The 15,332-nt window shown below is 33.9% G+C and overlaps 1 protein-coding gene across 12 annotated transcripts in view; it reads left to right on the top strand.

The window, feature by feature from the left end:
• The first annotated feature begins 742 nt into the window (after positions 1-742).
• Positions 743-15,332, top strand: part of LOC147074737 (uncharacterized) — a 134,486-nt gene continuing 119,896 nt past the window's right edge. For 4 of the 12 annotated variants that reach the window (XM_085942565.1, XM_085942558.1, XM_085942569.1 and 1 more), the window contains exon 1: positions 743-843. The gene's annotated coding sequence lies outside the window, so the exon portion shown is untranslated. Of the gene's footprint in view, positions 1,148-15,332 lie in introns of all 12 variants that reach the window. The other 8 variants (XM_085942570.1, XM_085942564.1, XM_085942566.1 and 5 more) reach the window with 3 other exon arrangements.

Here is a 15,332-nt window from a genome sequence, read left to right as displayed (position 1 = left end):
CTAACTTGTTGGGTAAATGTGCCGCAGAGGTGGCAATTTTCTTTTTAGACCAAACCAAACCTAACCTAACCTAGCATAACCTAACCTAATCTTACCTACCCCAACCTAATATTACCTCATATAATCTTAGTTTGTGATAATGGTGTATCAAAATGTATGAAAATTTCAAATTTTCAATTAACGATTATTGGATCGAAAAGCCGATGCGCCGACAGAAAAGGGTATTTATTATAATTATTGTCTACATGGAATAAACTGTTTTCGTAAAAAAAAAATATAAAAGCTCGTGTCCACCTCTGCGGCACAATTACCACTTGTTGTAATTGGCATTTAATAGTTTAGAGTTAATCGAGTATGAAGGTTGAATTTTAATATATTATGGGTAGCAATAGATAAAATATGATACTGCTTACTTAAGAAACACCAAAACTACGCACGTTTTCGATAGATGACAATTAGAAATTTGGAGACAATCTGTATGGAGGATGTATTAAATCTGTATTATAATATTTTTGAGTCGTGACTCTACAGCCATCCACGAAAACCTGACAAAACTTCACTACTTGCTTATTATATAGTTTTTTGTGTTTAAAATTTGAGTAGTCTGGTTTTGTTTCGCTGGTATGACTTTAATATTGCACATTTATCCGATGAACCAAATACGTTTCCCACTCTAGAGCGAGTATCAGCAGCTCGATTGCCCCTACATTGCATCCATTCCTCCACCACACCATTCCAAATCAGTCGAGGCCAGTCTTTTCGACCGCCAGCACGCTCGAGAAGCGCGCCAGAACTAACAATCATCAAAAAAACAAGTGATTTACATTGCAATCTGCTATCAAAGTCAGTGCCCAAAATTGCAACATAAAGTGTTAACATATAAATTATTTAAAAAAAACGCATTAAAAAACCTTTATCCATACTTAACATCAGCTGTTATTAAGTAAAAAATAAGACTTTAACACAAGTTGTTTTTCGGTTTCCTAATAAATATATCGCTTTCATTTTCTTTGGTGATAGTTTTTGTGTGGTGTTGTATTTTTGTCCAAAAATTGCAGCGCTCGAAATTTTTGTGACTGATTTTTGTGGAATTTTTTTATTACCCTGTGCTGTGGATTGATTGTCTCTGGCGTAAATACTATAGGAAGTAAGTAGGGTTACGTTTTTTATTAATAAATCATTATTGTTTTTAACATAATATAACTAGAACTTTGTTACGATCGTTAGATTTAAGCTTGAATCGATATCCATTTGTTTAATAAAAATGGACATAAGGATGATAGAACTCACGTTTTCTTAATCTATTAATTTTACCTCATTAAAACAATTAAGTAAATGTCTGTATTTTTTCTTTAGTGAAGTAGATATAGTTTTTATTGCAATTTTCTATTTGTCTGAATCAAAATAATCTATCGAAATATACATACATTGCTGCTTTAATGAGGGAATTAATATATTATGTTTTTAAAAATAATTTCAATCATCAAGACCGCTCTGTTCCAAACAAAGATATTTGACAAAATTGTATTACATAAAGAAGGACATTAAACAAGAAATGGACATATAAATAATATTAAATTCTACAGGTTTAAAAAAAAAAAGGTTTTGTCGATAGCTAAGACTAGTCTTGATAATTGTGTTACAACCGAAATAGCTATCGACAAAACCTTTTTTAAAAAACCTGTAGAATTTAATACTTATTATTTATATTTTCATTTCTTGTATAATGGAACTCTACCAAGTAAATGCTAACTCAATTAATAAGGACATTAAACATATGAAAATAAGGCAAAAAGGACCTGAAAGGAACTGTATTAATTATTATTATACAAAATACAACATCTCAAATGGGAAGGCATTCCTTTTTTGCATATATAATGGCACTTAAGTGAAACTGGATTTTTTTTCATAAATGTTAGAGAACATCACAAAAGGCTCCATCTGGTCGAAAATTGGACATCTTTGGATCCGGTGGATTGGTAGTAGCACATACAGACATTTATATACGTAGAAAACTAAATTATATACCACATTTCTTCCTAAGGGGAGTATATGAGTTGCAACAGACGGGAGGGTTATATTGACAAATGTTTTACGAGGAATGGTTGTTAATCCTTTGTTCAACCCATTAGCTCCTTACACCGGTTAAAACATACATTAAAAATACAACATGCATGCGTGCAATAAATTTAAATAATACACAATGAATATATCCACTGCTGGATGAAGGCCTCTCCAAGCTAATTTCACTACTCTTCCTCTTCGTCCTCGTCCTCTTCGTTACAATGTTAAGTACGTCCGTAGAACGAATTTGGGTACCAGTGATGGCCCCTTCTGTGTCCAACCAGTTTCCATTTGAGATTTTCAGCATACTCCATTTATACAATTGAGCGCATATAAATTAGATTTTATACTTATATAGTTTATGGTTACCATTTATTTGTTTATTCTATGGTTGCTGCATTACTCTGGAATGATTAAAATTACTGGTACCTAAAACTCTTTTAATTGGTTGTACATTTATATAATCTTAAGAGCCTCCTATCAGTAGTTATATTAAACAGTTTTTGGGGTGAGAAAGAGTGGTCGATATCAGGACCACCTCGAGGGTCACAGCTGCCTATGTACCAAAAATTATTTCGCCCTAAGCTATAAAAGTCCGCTAATAAAAAAATACACATGCGAGTTTAAAGCCTCATTTACACGCTCGAATATTTTACTCTGAAACGTCTGCGTGGACTGATATTGCATGGCAACCAGTACCTAATCGGTTAATTGGTGATTGGAGACATTCTTTAATACCTAGCAGATATGCAGACAATCTGTGCAACCCCAGTTAGGTACACTAAATATCTGAACGGTGACGCTAAGTTTAGCACTTCATCATTCATGACACCTTGAGACTATACATAAATATGAATCAAGAATTTATAATTAAGTAATAACGTTGAATATTATGTTCATTTCCAAACACGTAAAATTCCCAACACTAGTTTCTATAATTGAATCTTTACTTTTCAAGGTTTTCACGTTCCTTCTCTTATATTATTATTTTGTTATATACCTAAACGGGAATTAACTGTATTGTGTGTCACTATGTATCTGCCATTGGTGAGTGCGCATAGTACCTAAAGATGCTGAAAGACGAAACCAGTAAATTCAAGCTCCATCAAGTATCCTCAATCGAAAGTATTAATTTTGTTGAAAATGTTATTTAAGTATGTATTTATATTTAGAATGACGTTGTTTAAATATGCATACATGTGTATTCGTCCAAGGCCAGATAATCATTGCCATAAGACATAAGTTTGTCTTAATGATTCGCATTTACTTATGGATATGCATATTATAAAATTGAAAATAGCTTATGTACATTTGATTATTGACCCATATGCGTCGGAAACATCTAAAACATGGGCGCCCCGGCCCTGGTCAATACACTTGATTATCGTAATGTGGCTTGTAAATCTTCTTCGACCATGTCCGATCCTAATATGATCATATGGGCCTCCACAGAGTGGAGGTTTGTATTAACAGATTTTCATTTTTACGAGAAATATGCGCGTGTATGTTGTATTTTGAAGATAGATGTATCTTTTCTTTTTTTTATTATTTCCTCAAGTATGTAGACATTTAATCGTTTTCGCCGCCTATGGTGTCATCAATATATACCTCCAGCATCACAACTCGAAGGGAAAACCTTGTTAATAACAAATGAATACATTCAAATAAAAGATATCGAACACCTTATTATAGAGATGGAGTCTATAAATGTATGAAATTGAAGCAAACAAAAGGAGCATTGATTAGTTACAATTGACTTTGCATTGTAGGTTCATTTTCACAGAACTTCACACTACTCCTATGACATTTATTTACCAATTTCCAGGGCTAAATAAAAAGACAATACGTCACGATGAGTATATTAATAGCCAATAATACATACTACATTATTTCGTCGAAAAATCTTGCGCCTTATTGCGTGAATAAAGTGCGAATTATATTATGGTGCGTGTCGCTGACTATCACGTGAAGTCACAGTAAGCTGCCGCTACGGGAAAAAAGTGTGTAATATCGTTTTTCTTGGGTTTTTAAATGTTATCAGACTGATGCTCCCGTCCCGTATCACATTTTGAACTTTTAAACTAACATTGTCAGTTGGCAAAATCTGCCGAAATCACCAAAACAATAATGAGGTCACCTCACGTTGAACTGCACTGTATCGACACCTGCATGATTCAATGAACGTTTTTATCATCTTCTACATGCCTACACTTTTCGAATGTCATGTCAAAATCAGGTTTTTTTGTTTTTAGCGGTTGGCACTATGATTTTCTATAAGGATATTGTATATCAGGTTGGGTTCTGTTCAAAATATTATCGATGTATATCGCGTCGCAAGTAATTTTAACGTACGCACACGTAGAAACAGTTCAAATTAATTGAAATTAGCATAAATAATAAAATAATAATACATTGTAATTTGCAACTCTTTACCAGTGTCATTCTTCAGTGAATATACAGAGATGGTGCTCGTTCAAAATATTCGGCAACATGACGAAACCATAGACTAAATTTGTCACCGCGACGGCGTGATAGTAGGCGACATGCACCTCAATTTGATTCGCGCTTAAAAATATCGGAATGGCAAAGGTTCAAATAGACTATATGACAGCGATTTAAAATTTGTGGAGTATTCAGTGGCGCACCCAGGGGGGGGGGCCAGGGGGCCCTGGCACCCCCCAAAATTAAAATTATCAGAATGTAATTCACCAGACCTTTATAGAAAAATTTCTTAGATTTTAATTTCTAACACAAAAATTTCGAAAATGCCGGGTTTTTTTAGAAACCCAATCCCTAATGGAACTGTCAAAAAATTCTCCGTGTCAACCCGAATTCCGGAGTGGTGTAGGTCATAGCTTGGGAGGGCTGACAGAGCTCTAGCCGGGGGGCCCGGGTTATGGGGGGCCCGGCGTGTCGGGTTGACCAGATAAGTGAGATAAACACACATCATAAATTAGCTTTAATAGTAAAAAAAGTCGCCTGCGGCGCTATTATACTTCATGGCCATGAACATTTTCAATTACTTATATAATTGTGCGATATATATTTTGATTATTATGTGTCGATACTCGACAGCTCCATTATTAAAGTAGATGTATTAAAAAACGCCAATAATTCACTGTATAAGTAGGTACCCTTAATTTGAACTAAAACACAATTTGGAAAACGTTAATTTATTGTTTCATACTGCCTTTAATCTTAGCGGCAGGTAGGGGGGCCACCAAATATCCTAGCCTGAGGGCCCGTTTTAGGATGTGGGGACCATGGTGTAGGTACACCGAGTGCAATAGACAAAAGACCGATAAATGAGAAATTAGGCTGTGAAGAAGAAAAAGAGCCTATGGGACTAATTTACATTCTCCTCCTTGGGCCCCCCCAATATTAAATCCTGGGTGCGCCACTGGGAGTATTCCTACCAACTTAACAGTGCTTCATAACAGAAATAATGTAAATATAAGGCTTCTTTTATATATAGTCCAAATTATTTGATTGAAATGGTTGTTCTGGTAATATTTTCGCGTTAATTTATTTATTATATTAATGAGATCGCGCTCAAAGCGCCAGGTGATCATGTAAGTGGATTAGAAAATTGACAACTTACTCATTTATTTGCCGCTTGAGACGCGAAGAGACGTGTGCTAAAAATAACATTCCGTTGTACTCAATTGACGTATATTACGTCTGTCTATTAGAATATTGTGAAACGTACATTGTGCTACATATAAATAAATATCTTTTTATCATATCTTTAAGTTAAGAGTTAAGTTATAATTTTGATTCGATCGGTTGCAGCCTGATATTCTATTTATTTACACATTTCCTAGAAGCGTATTCTTTAAGGTCCCAATACACGACTGACTTTTAATGGTGGCAAGAATTTTGTACGTTTAAATGAATGTATGATTTATATGTCAGTCGTATTGCGGTCCGTCCTCAAACGGGCCCAATTGGCAACGCAGATTTGATAGCAACCGAGGCCAACTTTGCGGCATTTGAGAAATTTGCAGCGTCGCATGGGGAGCGGACTTCTTTGTAGACTCATTCATTTCAACTCGTGACACTCCGTATGCGGATACATAGGGCGCTTAACATCAGCGGACAACAGAGCCAGTCCAAAAAGATTTTTTTCTTCCTTTCTTAACTTTCTTCTTTAAGCACTACGGTGAATGGTTGTAGCATCAGTCCCGTGCGGCTCCGTTTCGGGACGGAATGAGCACTTAAAATAACTTCTTTCAGACACGTTTATAGCGTCATGGAAAGCAGCCGTGCATATCCACGGCTAAAACAAAATAGTCGTATTGTGCCGGCTAGACGGTAGCGACTTGCCTGTGTAGACTTTTAAAGCGCTTTTCGGTTTGTGCTAGCTTCCGTTTTCCCGTCCATACACACGGGCTTCCTGATACAGACCGGTTTGCGCAGGTAAGCTTGTTGTAAAGTATGAGCGTCTAGCCGGCGCTTTAATCAACGACTCGGAAGCCTTTTTGCGAAAATAATGTATTTACGATAAACCACATTATTTGAGTGTATTATAAATCCGCTTAGTATCTCATTTTTCTCTACTTTACAGGAGATCACAAACACAAGTAAATTTGCATTCAACTTATTTATCAAGAAATAACTATCTTTTATTTAGAAATAACATTTTTTTAAACCTTAGAATCATACGTGTTACAAAAAAATCTATAAAAAGAGCTGGACCTATTGAGACTCAAACTTACGTCTTTCACTTTCCGGGTGAATGCAATCGTCTCTAAGCTACCGATCCATCTAATATATATATCCGAATTATTTCTTATAACTACGTTTTAACTGAAGTACTTAAAATTACACCAATCAATAAGCAATCTGCTTTGTGACCAAAGTAAATGACAATCCTAACTTAATGAACGTTGACGATGAATTTTAAACAGTTTCTATCTACCACTTAGTAGTTTTAATTCATTTTACTCTTAACATGATGTTTTTTTTATTGCGGATTGAGAATTAACATGCCTAAGGCTTTATACAAAAATAAAAAACTCTTTTTTCGTTGGAACTTAAACATATGCACGATGAAATCATTATTTACGTGTGCATATTTATATTCTCACCAACTATTATCATAATATAATAATTAAAATATAAATAATAATAATAAATATTTTTTTAAAGGTACATATAAGTACCTAACGCAGTGTTGCCATCTTTTTCTATGCTGGTTATAGTACGAAGGGGTAAAAATAATAGTATTTCTAAAAAATATATAGTACAGGAACATTTTTCGTCTTGAATCCTTTAGAAATATAGTATTTTTGTATATTGGGCGTAAAATTATAGTATTTTACATTTTTCCGCGGAATTAAAATTATAGTATTGTACTATAATTATAGTACGGTTGGCATCACTGACCTAACGTCTATTTATTTTCGAATTGCGTGGCGTCCTGTTGTCCCGGCGCCAAATCGTCCTAGACCCTATATTAGTCAAGTAGATTTTTTTATTATTAATATATATTGATGTAGGTAATAATTTTGTTATTATCCATTGTAAAACTTCCAATAGGAAATGACGTACCAGGAAAAAGTTATATTAAAAGAATTTTCAGGACGTCAACCTATAGTCCGTGATATCCGGCATACTATTTATAAACAAGGCGTATTTTTTTTATATTGCACATTTAAGTCCGCACAATGCCATATTACGGCTAGAAAATGTAACCACTATTTCGCCACATGTTTTCAACACTTTTATAATTAGAATTTATAATAAAAATGACGTAAAATGGCTGCCATTTAAAATTTAAATTAAATGCACGCTATAAAATAATGTGGTCTGTAGTGAATAATTGATACAGCCTTTTTAATATGCCATTTAATTGTTTATAATAAATAGTTTATTTTAATGGCGATTTCAATGTGAAAACTCTCACTTGTGTGGTTAGTAACAAGCTATTGTTACATATCTAACATGCAGTGGTGAAGATTTATTACTACGCACAGGGCTCGAAATGGACCGGAGTGCACTGGAGCGCAGTTCCTGTTCGTGAAATCGGTAAAGTTATCTCTCTGTCTCGTCGAAAAAAAAATTTGACCATCTGAGCTAGATATCCCGCACAATAGAAGATCTAATACATTTATTTTTTATGAAATTTTACAATTTAATAACTATTTAAATATCTTCAGAAAACTGTCGAGCGCTCCGGTGCGTAAACTTTTTCATTACGAGCGCTGACTACGCGATGATTTAGTGCTTACCTTGAAAATATCAGTGACAAAGATTCGATAGCAAACTTGTAAAGAAATCATTTAATTCCATACGATATTTCTTCATTATTGACTAAAATTTATTTGCGTTATTACACATATTGTTTTTCAATTTTGTTTGGAATCAGACTATGTACCTAATAAGTCTGGTTAAGTTAGTTAATAATGTATAACTAATAATATCTGTGTTGGCAGCACTAAATATTTAAAATTGTATCGAAAATGGCGGCCGGCTGATGATTATTATTTGAGAATTTATACGACCGATTGCTTTATGGAAAAAAAATGTTTTTTACTTGTTACACTACTGTACTGAGGTTTTATCTCAATGCAAAATGTCTTGCAGTTAACTTTATCATTAATCTAATTACAAAATGCTCGATATCCTCACGCTTTTTGATCTAAAATGCGAAGTGGACCTTGACCGTCTCCCAAAAGCGTTTTTTAATAGATAATTTGTTTACGAAAAATTTATCTTGAGTCACTTGCTCAATCTATTATGTCCAAACACACCTTAGACCCGGGATTAAAATACTTTATATACGGATACGTTACCACTCGTCCATCGCGGGCGCTATTAGTGAAAACTCTTTACTATCTGCTAATTTACAAACATTTTAATGACAAGAAAAAACCTGTTTTTGCGAATTACCAAAAACCTGCAGTGTAACAATTTCACAATCGTTGATTATAAAATATTATAAATTCTAATGGCGAGCTGTCGGATTTCGTGGACTGAGAAAAGTCTGCGAAATACCCCGACCACAGTCTCAATGTCGAGTGACAAAATAATCACTTTCAGAGAATTTGACATTTTTGCAGCCTGGTATTTCTTGGATGGCATTGAATAAATTGCGAAAAACACCTGCGGTGCATTTACAAATATAATGGATTAATTTGTCTATAGTGACATCCTATAACCAAAAGTCAATATACCAACTACCATTTTCTTCTTCTTAATTAAGTACCTTGTCTAGTCTCTTTAATACTGGTGATCACCCATAGAAACCCGTCCCGGTCTGGGTTCCTCGGCATCTCATATTCTAATCCAATCTTAAATGCGTTTTGTTCTCTTCATTTCCTCGAAATCCCCCAATCTTGTCCTGCAATATTACGTCTATGAATAATGACTGGAATACAATATCTGGATAATGGATATCTTGGCGGCCGCATAGATGAATGAATTGCGTGAAAGAAATACACACAAGTCACGATTTAAACCATACAGTTACTATAGATTTCATCATCAGCCTGAATCTATCCACTGCTGGATGAAGGCCTTTCCAAGTTGATTCCATTTCTCTCGGTCCTGAGCGTTGCGTTGCCACGTACTTCCGCAGAAATGCATCATTCCAGCGGCCGCTAGGTCTTCCTTGCGGACGTTTTGTACCTCTTGGATACCACTGGATGACTAAATTTGTCCAACGATTGTCCTATCTTTGAGCTATGTGTCCAGCCCATTTCTATTTGAAGAAAATATGAGACATTTATTTTTTATTCATATGTTCATGATTTTTTGAAAATGTAAATTTTACGACATTATAAGCCGACGAGTAAGCCGTTTGGCCATCGTGGGCATATAATGTCGTGGGTCCTAGATTCAAATCCTAGGGCAAATACGCATATTGTTATTCAACGTGTGTTGGGAGTCAGAGTATGGACCTACTAGGTTGGGCAAGTGGCTAACATCCTCGTCTCGTAAAAACAGACATCTGTTAATACATACCTCTACTCTGTGGAGGCTCAAATGATCTTCTCAGGATCGGACATGGTCAAAAAAAATAAGTTTTCCACCCAAATTTAAAAATTATGTTCAAAATCCAGCTTTTCTATATTTTTTTTATTGCCCACTCACTTTTTCTTCCAGAAAACAACATTTTCCTTTATTTTTTCATTACTCATCTCCAAAATTATTTTCCCTCTAGGAAACATAAATCTCTAATGTATGTACCTGTTATTTTATCGGGTTCGACAAAAATAAAGTAAGGATGTAAGTTTTTTTTTTTGAAATCAATAATAAATCTGGGTTTTAGGAATAAAATAAATCTAAATGACTCCATGATTAAATAAAGGACCAATTTGAGTTACCCATCTCTACCTGAAATAAAGGATAATCATTAAAAATAATGAACGGATAGTCACCATAGTTATACGCACCTAATTAAGCATATGTTAAATTGAAATTTTAAGTTTCCACGGAATGGATTCGAACCTTGTATCTCCCAAAATATATTCGTCCTATTCCGGAAGACTACCGTTCAGCCACAGCGGCCGGAAATAGCAGCTATTATATTATTGTGTTTTAGCAATTAATTTCCGTCGAGAATATACTCAAGAACATTATTGAATGTTTTATTTTTGGTTAAAAATGCGATTGTTCTCCCCGGAATTCTTAAGAATCGTTGATTGGAAAACACATTTAATTGGAATCGTGACAATTTGTTAACGAATCCATAGACAATTATTCGTGTTGTATTGTCTCCGTCAACTGACATTTAGATTACAATAAATTAATTAAAACAATAATGTTAACACATTGAAAAAAAGAATCGGAAAAAAATCCGACCGATAATTTCTCTCTGGTTGATGTTTTTTTTCTCCATCGGCTCGGAGAAAGTTTCGATATTTTTCGATTTAATAATAAATTTACCGCTTTTATTGCGTTTTTTTTTCATTTTCTGTACGGTAATAATTCTTTTATTGTCGATCGGTTGCATTATTACGTTATAACACTCGGATAGATCGCTTTTATTTGAGTATAAACAAAAAAAAACGATTTTTATTTTCTAGCTCGGAGCACGCCTAGCGGAAAAAATATTAAGCGCGCGAATTTAAAATGAATAAATAACAATAAAAATACACCTAAAAATGAATTCCATTATAAATAATGCAGACTTGATAGTTTAATTATATTTACGTAATGTTACCAGTAAGAATAAATTGGAAAGAGTAATAATAGATGAACGTTGTTGTGTTCTTAGAATGATTTATTTTTATTCGATTAAAAGTAGTGCTCTATGGATGGCTTTAGTTTCTAAAAAAACTTTTAGTTTAAAACAAATCTTGGATACAATTATTACAATGAAATTCAAAACAGCATATAGGAGTGCCGCGATACGCTGGTCTTCACGAGTGATTCGTTCCGAATTAAATGCCTATAAAGCAGTGGCGAATGGTGGAGGTAGGCTGTTAAGATCCGCCATAAATAGTGCGCACTAAACTTTGTTAGTCATAGGTACTTGTTTTCATTGCGATAAGACTATAATTTACATACAGTGTTGGTTAGTTTTTAAAATTCAATTAAACCCTGCGAAAACCAAGGTATAATAAATAATAGTCAAACAATACTCGTCGATCTATAAATATCTAAAATTATGAAATTAAATCATACATAACATTAGATATAGATTATAGATATATTAATATTTATTGGTTTATGCAGGGTTAAATAATTAATTTACAAAAAACAACCAACAATATTTTTGTAATCTGTAATCTTAATCCAACGGAAACAGATAAATATAAATAAAAATGTGTACAAATTTTTGTCATATCGCCTAAAGTATACAAAAAATAATATGGTTTGGTTCAGGTAGGGTTTAAATTGATTTTTAAAAACTAACTATCACCATCTGTAAATTGTAGTCTTAGTTCAATGAAAACAAATACGTATGACTAACAAAGTTTAATGTGCACTATTTATGGCGGATCTTAACAGACTCCTCCACCCTTCGTTTCTGCTATAAAGTGAATGCAATTCGCTTTTTTAAAATCAAAATGATGGCATGGCATATTTTCACACATTTAAAAAAAATGAGAAAAGTTATTTGCGAATTACTCACAAGTTTGAAAAGATCATAATAATATACACCCTTCTACACGTACATAAATCAAATGAGATTCTACTGAACGTCATGTTTGAATTAATTCAAACGGCAGTCTATAGCTAGACACTCTATCTCTAGTTTTAATTCTTACTCTATGGTACAGAAATACGGTCGGCATATCTAATTAGTACTTAAAATAATGACTCGAATTAGTGATCAACTGATTAGTTACGGTTTTCCATGCAAAGTCACTCAGTTTATGCAGAGATATCGGTGTAAATGTTTCAGCAGGTTTAACTCAGTTTTAACCTAATTCACATATTGTATCACTAACTTATGACTGAATCACGTTGGTTTTTATTAGTAGATTAATTTTTAACTTAATGTTGATAGCACGAGCTTATTAGTATGTAGGTATATTCAGTGGCGAAGGGTGGAGGTAGGCTGTTAAAATTCGACATAAATTCTTTTTTTTCTTTTGACCATGTCCGATCCTAATAGGATCATATGTGCCCCCACAGAGTGGAGGTTTGTATTAACAGATTTTATTTTTACGAGAAATGTATGTCAGCCACTTGCTCAACCTATTAGGTCCATACTCTGACTCATACACAAATTGAAAAACAATATTTGTATACTTGCCAGACGCAGGATTTGAACCTGGGACCCTCGACACTGTAGACCGGCGCTAGTGTCGAGGGTATGTCGACATAAATAGTCCACAATAAACTTTGTTAGTCATACGTATTTGTTTTCTTTGAATTAAGTCTTCAAATTACAGATGTTATTGGTTAGTTTATAAATTATAGTCAAAAAATAATCGTCTATCTATAAAATATGTAAAATTATGCCATTAAACAATACATAATTTTGGATATTTTATAGTTAGAATATTTTTTTTTATCGAATATGGTTTTCTTTAGACAGGGCTTAATGTATTTAAAAAAACTAACCGACAATAATATGTAATATGTATTCTTAATTCAATGAAAACAAATAAGTATGAAAGAAAAAATATGCACTATTTTGTCGAAATGCCCATAACATACCAAAACTATTATGGTTTGGTTTAGGCAAGGTTTAATTGCTTTTTAAAAACTAACCACCATCTGTAAATTGTAGTATTAGTTCAATAAAACCAAATACGAATGACTGGAAAACTTTAATGTGCACTATTTAGGTTGAATTTTAACAGCCTACCTCCACCCTTCGCCACTGGTATATTATATAGGTACTTAAAATATTGTAAAGTTTTCCACACAACTGAATGATTCTATTTTTACCGCTGTAATTCTAGAAACTATCAGATATCCAAAATGCAACCAAGCGCAAAGCGTCGGGGAAAATGAAATTCTTTACCTGGCGAGTGGAAAACGAAATACCTTTACTTATTGGTGTTAAGATTTACTTCCAAGCATAGCTGTGAGATGCTGTTTAAATTTTAAAACTACCATAACCAATCGGCACTTACAACCGTAGTCAATTAATAACAGCTCCGCACCAAAATGCAATATTAATATTACAATAAATAATAATATAATATTATATTGCTTCAATCATCGTCAGCAGAGGTCGATTCACTGTTAGATGACGGCCTTTCCATGGCCTCTTTTACTTCTCCTAGTTTTTCGATTGTTCAGGATATAACTGCATTTGTTTATCCGTTGTCCCTCCCATTATTAGCTTTCAAAATATTTTATTAATATCTTTTTCACCATGTAGGTACTCAACTAATATAAAATTAATATATGCTTGTTTTTCGTTTTTCTACTTTCCGCTAAGGTTAAGAACAGTGTGATGTTCTACTTTAGTGTTTCGTATATGGTATTTTACGTTACCCCAGGGTTCCGCTAGGTAAAATTAAGGGTATTTCATTGTATTTTTAGCGATTTTCTTTTCTCGTCTTTTGACCATGTTCGATCCTAATTGGACCATATGGGCCTCCACATAGTGAAGGTTTGTATTAACAGATTTTTGTTTTTTTACGAAAAATGGATGTCAGCCACTTGCTCAACCTATTCGAACCTGGGATCCCCGACGCCAAAGGCCAACGCTTAAGCCGCGTGTTCATCGTGGATTTTACGTATTTTTAAATAAATCCACTAGTTATTGAGTTATCGGCACTCGATATGATATCATGAAGCACTGATCGAGACCTCCTTATGTGGTAGCCAAGTAACATGCAGCCATATTGGATAAATATACATTTTTATTTGTCAGCAAACACACTAAAAATAATTATAAAATAAAATTCAATACGCGAATCATTTAATTTATATAAATCATCACATCACATCAAAATGAATCGCACAGCCACATATTTTAAAACTTCAATATTGTTAAAGTAAGATAGCGCCGCAGGCGACTTTTTTACTGTTAGGGTACATTCATGCTGTGTATTTATTACGACGGCCCCCTTGGCCATAGACCTGTCAGCCCCCTCTTAGCATGGGGGCCATGCTACAAGCTATCGCTTTAGCGCATCTATTCTATACACAAAGCTGCTATCGGCGGTTATCGAGGTCGTTTATCATATTTATGTATTGGGGCGGTTAATTGTTACAATAAGTTAACCATCTGAAATGTAAAAAAGTGCTATATTTTCACAAAACCTCTCTATGTTAACTTTTAGAGCGAGATAGACAGTTTTGACAGTTTAGACGGCTAACATATTGTAACAATTATAATACCTCAATACATAAATATGATAAACTACCCTCGATAGCCGCCGATCGCAGCCTTGTGTATAGAATAGATGCGCATAAGTTAGAAAAAGTGACGCCATTTTATACATATTGTAGGGCGTCTAATGTATCGTCATACTTTCCGTGGAAACGTTGAAAATGCTTACAGTTAGCCAATTTTTACTCTATGGCAGTCTATGGGATATTTAAAACAAAACCCAATAAAATTATTTCTAACGCAATTATATTGTGTAAAAGTGTAGGATTTTGTCTACCGTTTATTGGCACTTACTTTGTTTTGCTGTCATTAGGTACTGAGGCTCATGTCTACTTGAGACACTGAGTGTTTGCAATTTCCACTGTCGAAATATTATATATGTCACAATAACAGTGTGGGAAGTGGACATATTTGATATTCGCATTGCCTACATTACAGTGTTTCCCAAATTTTTGAGATCTGTGTACCCCTTCTATAATTTTCGTAACACTGAGTACCCCTCGTCAAAAATAAATTG

Source organism: Rhyacophila brunnea, unplaced genomic scaffold (genome assembly GCF_057557595.1).
Source record: "Rhyacophila brunnea isolate RB1 unplaced genomic scaffold, BYU_Rbru_1.0 scaffold_15, whole genome shotgun sequence".
Taxonomy (NCBI): domain Eukaryota; kingdom Metazoa; phylum Arthropoda; class Insecta; order Trichoptera; family Rhyacophilidae; genus Rhyacophila; species Rhyacophila brunnea.
This window is presented reverse-complemented; position numbering and strand designations above follow the sequence as displayed.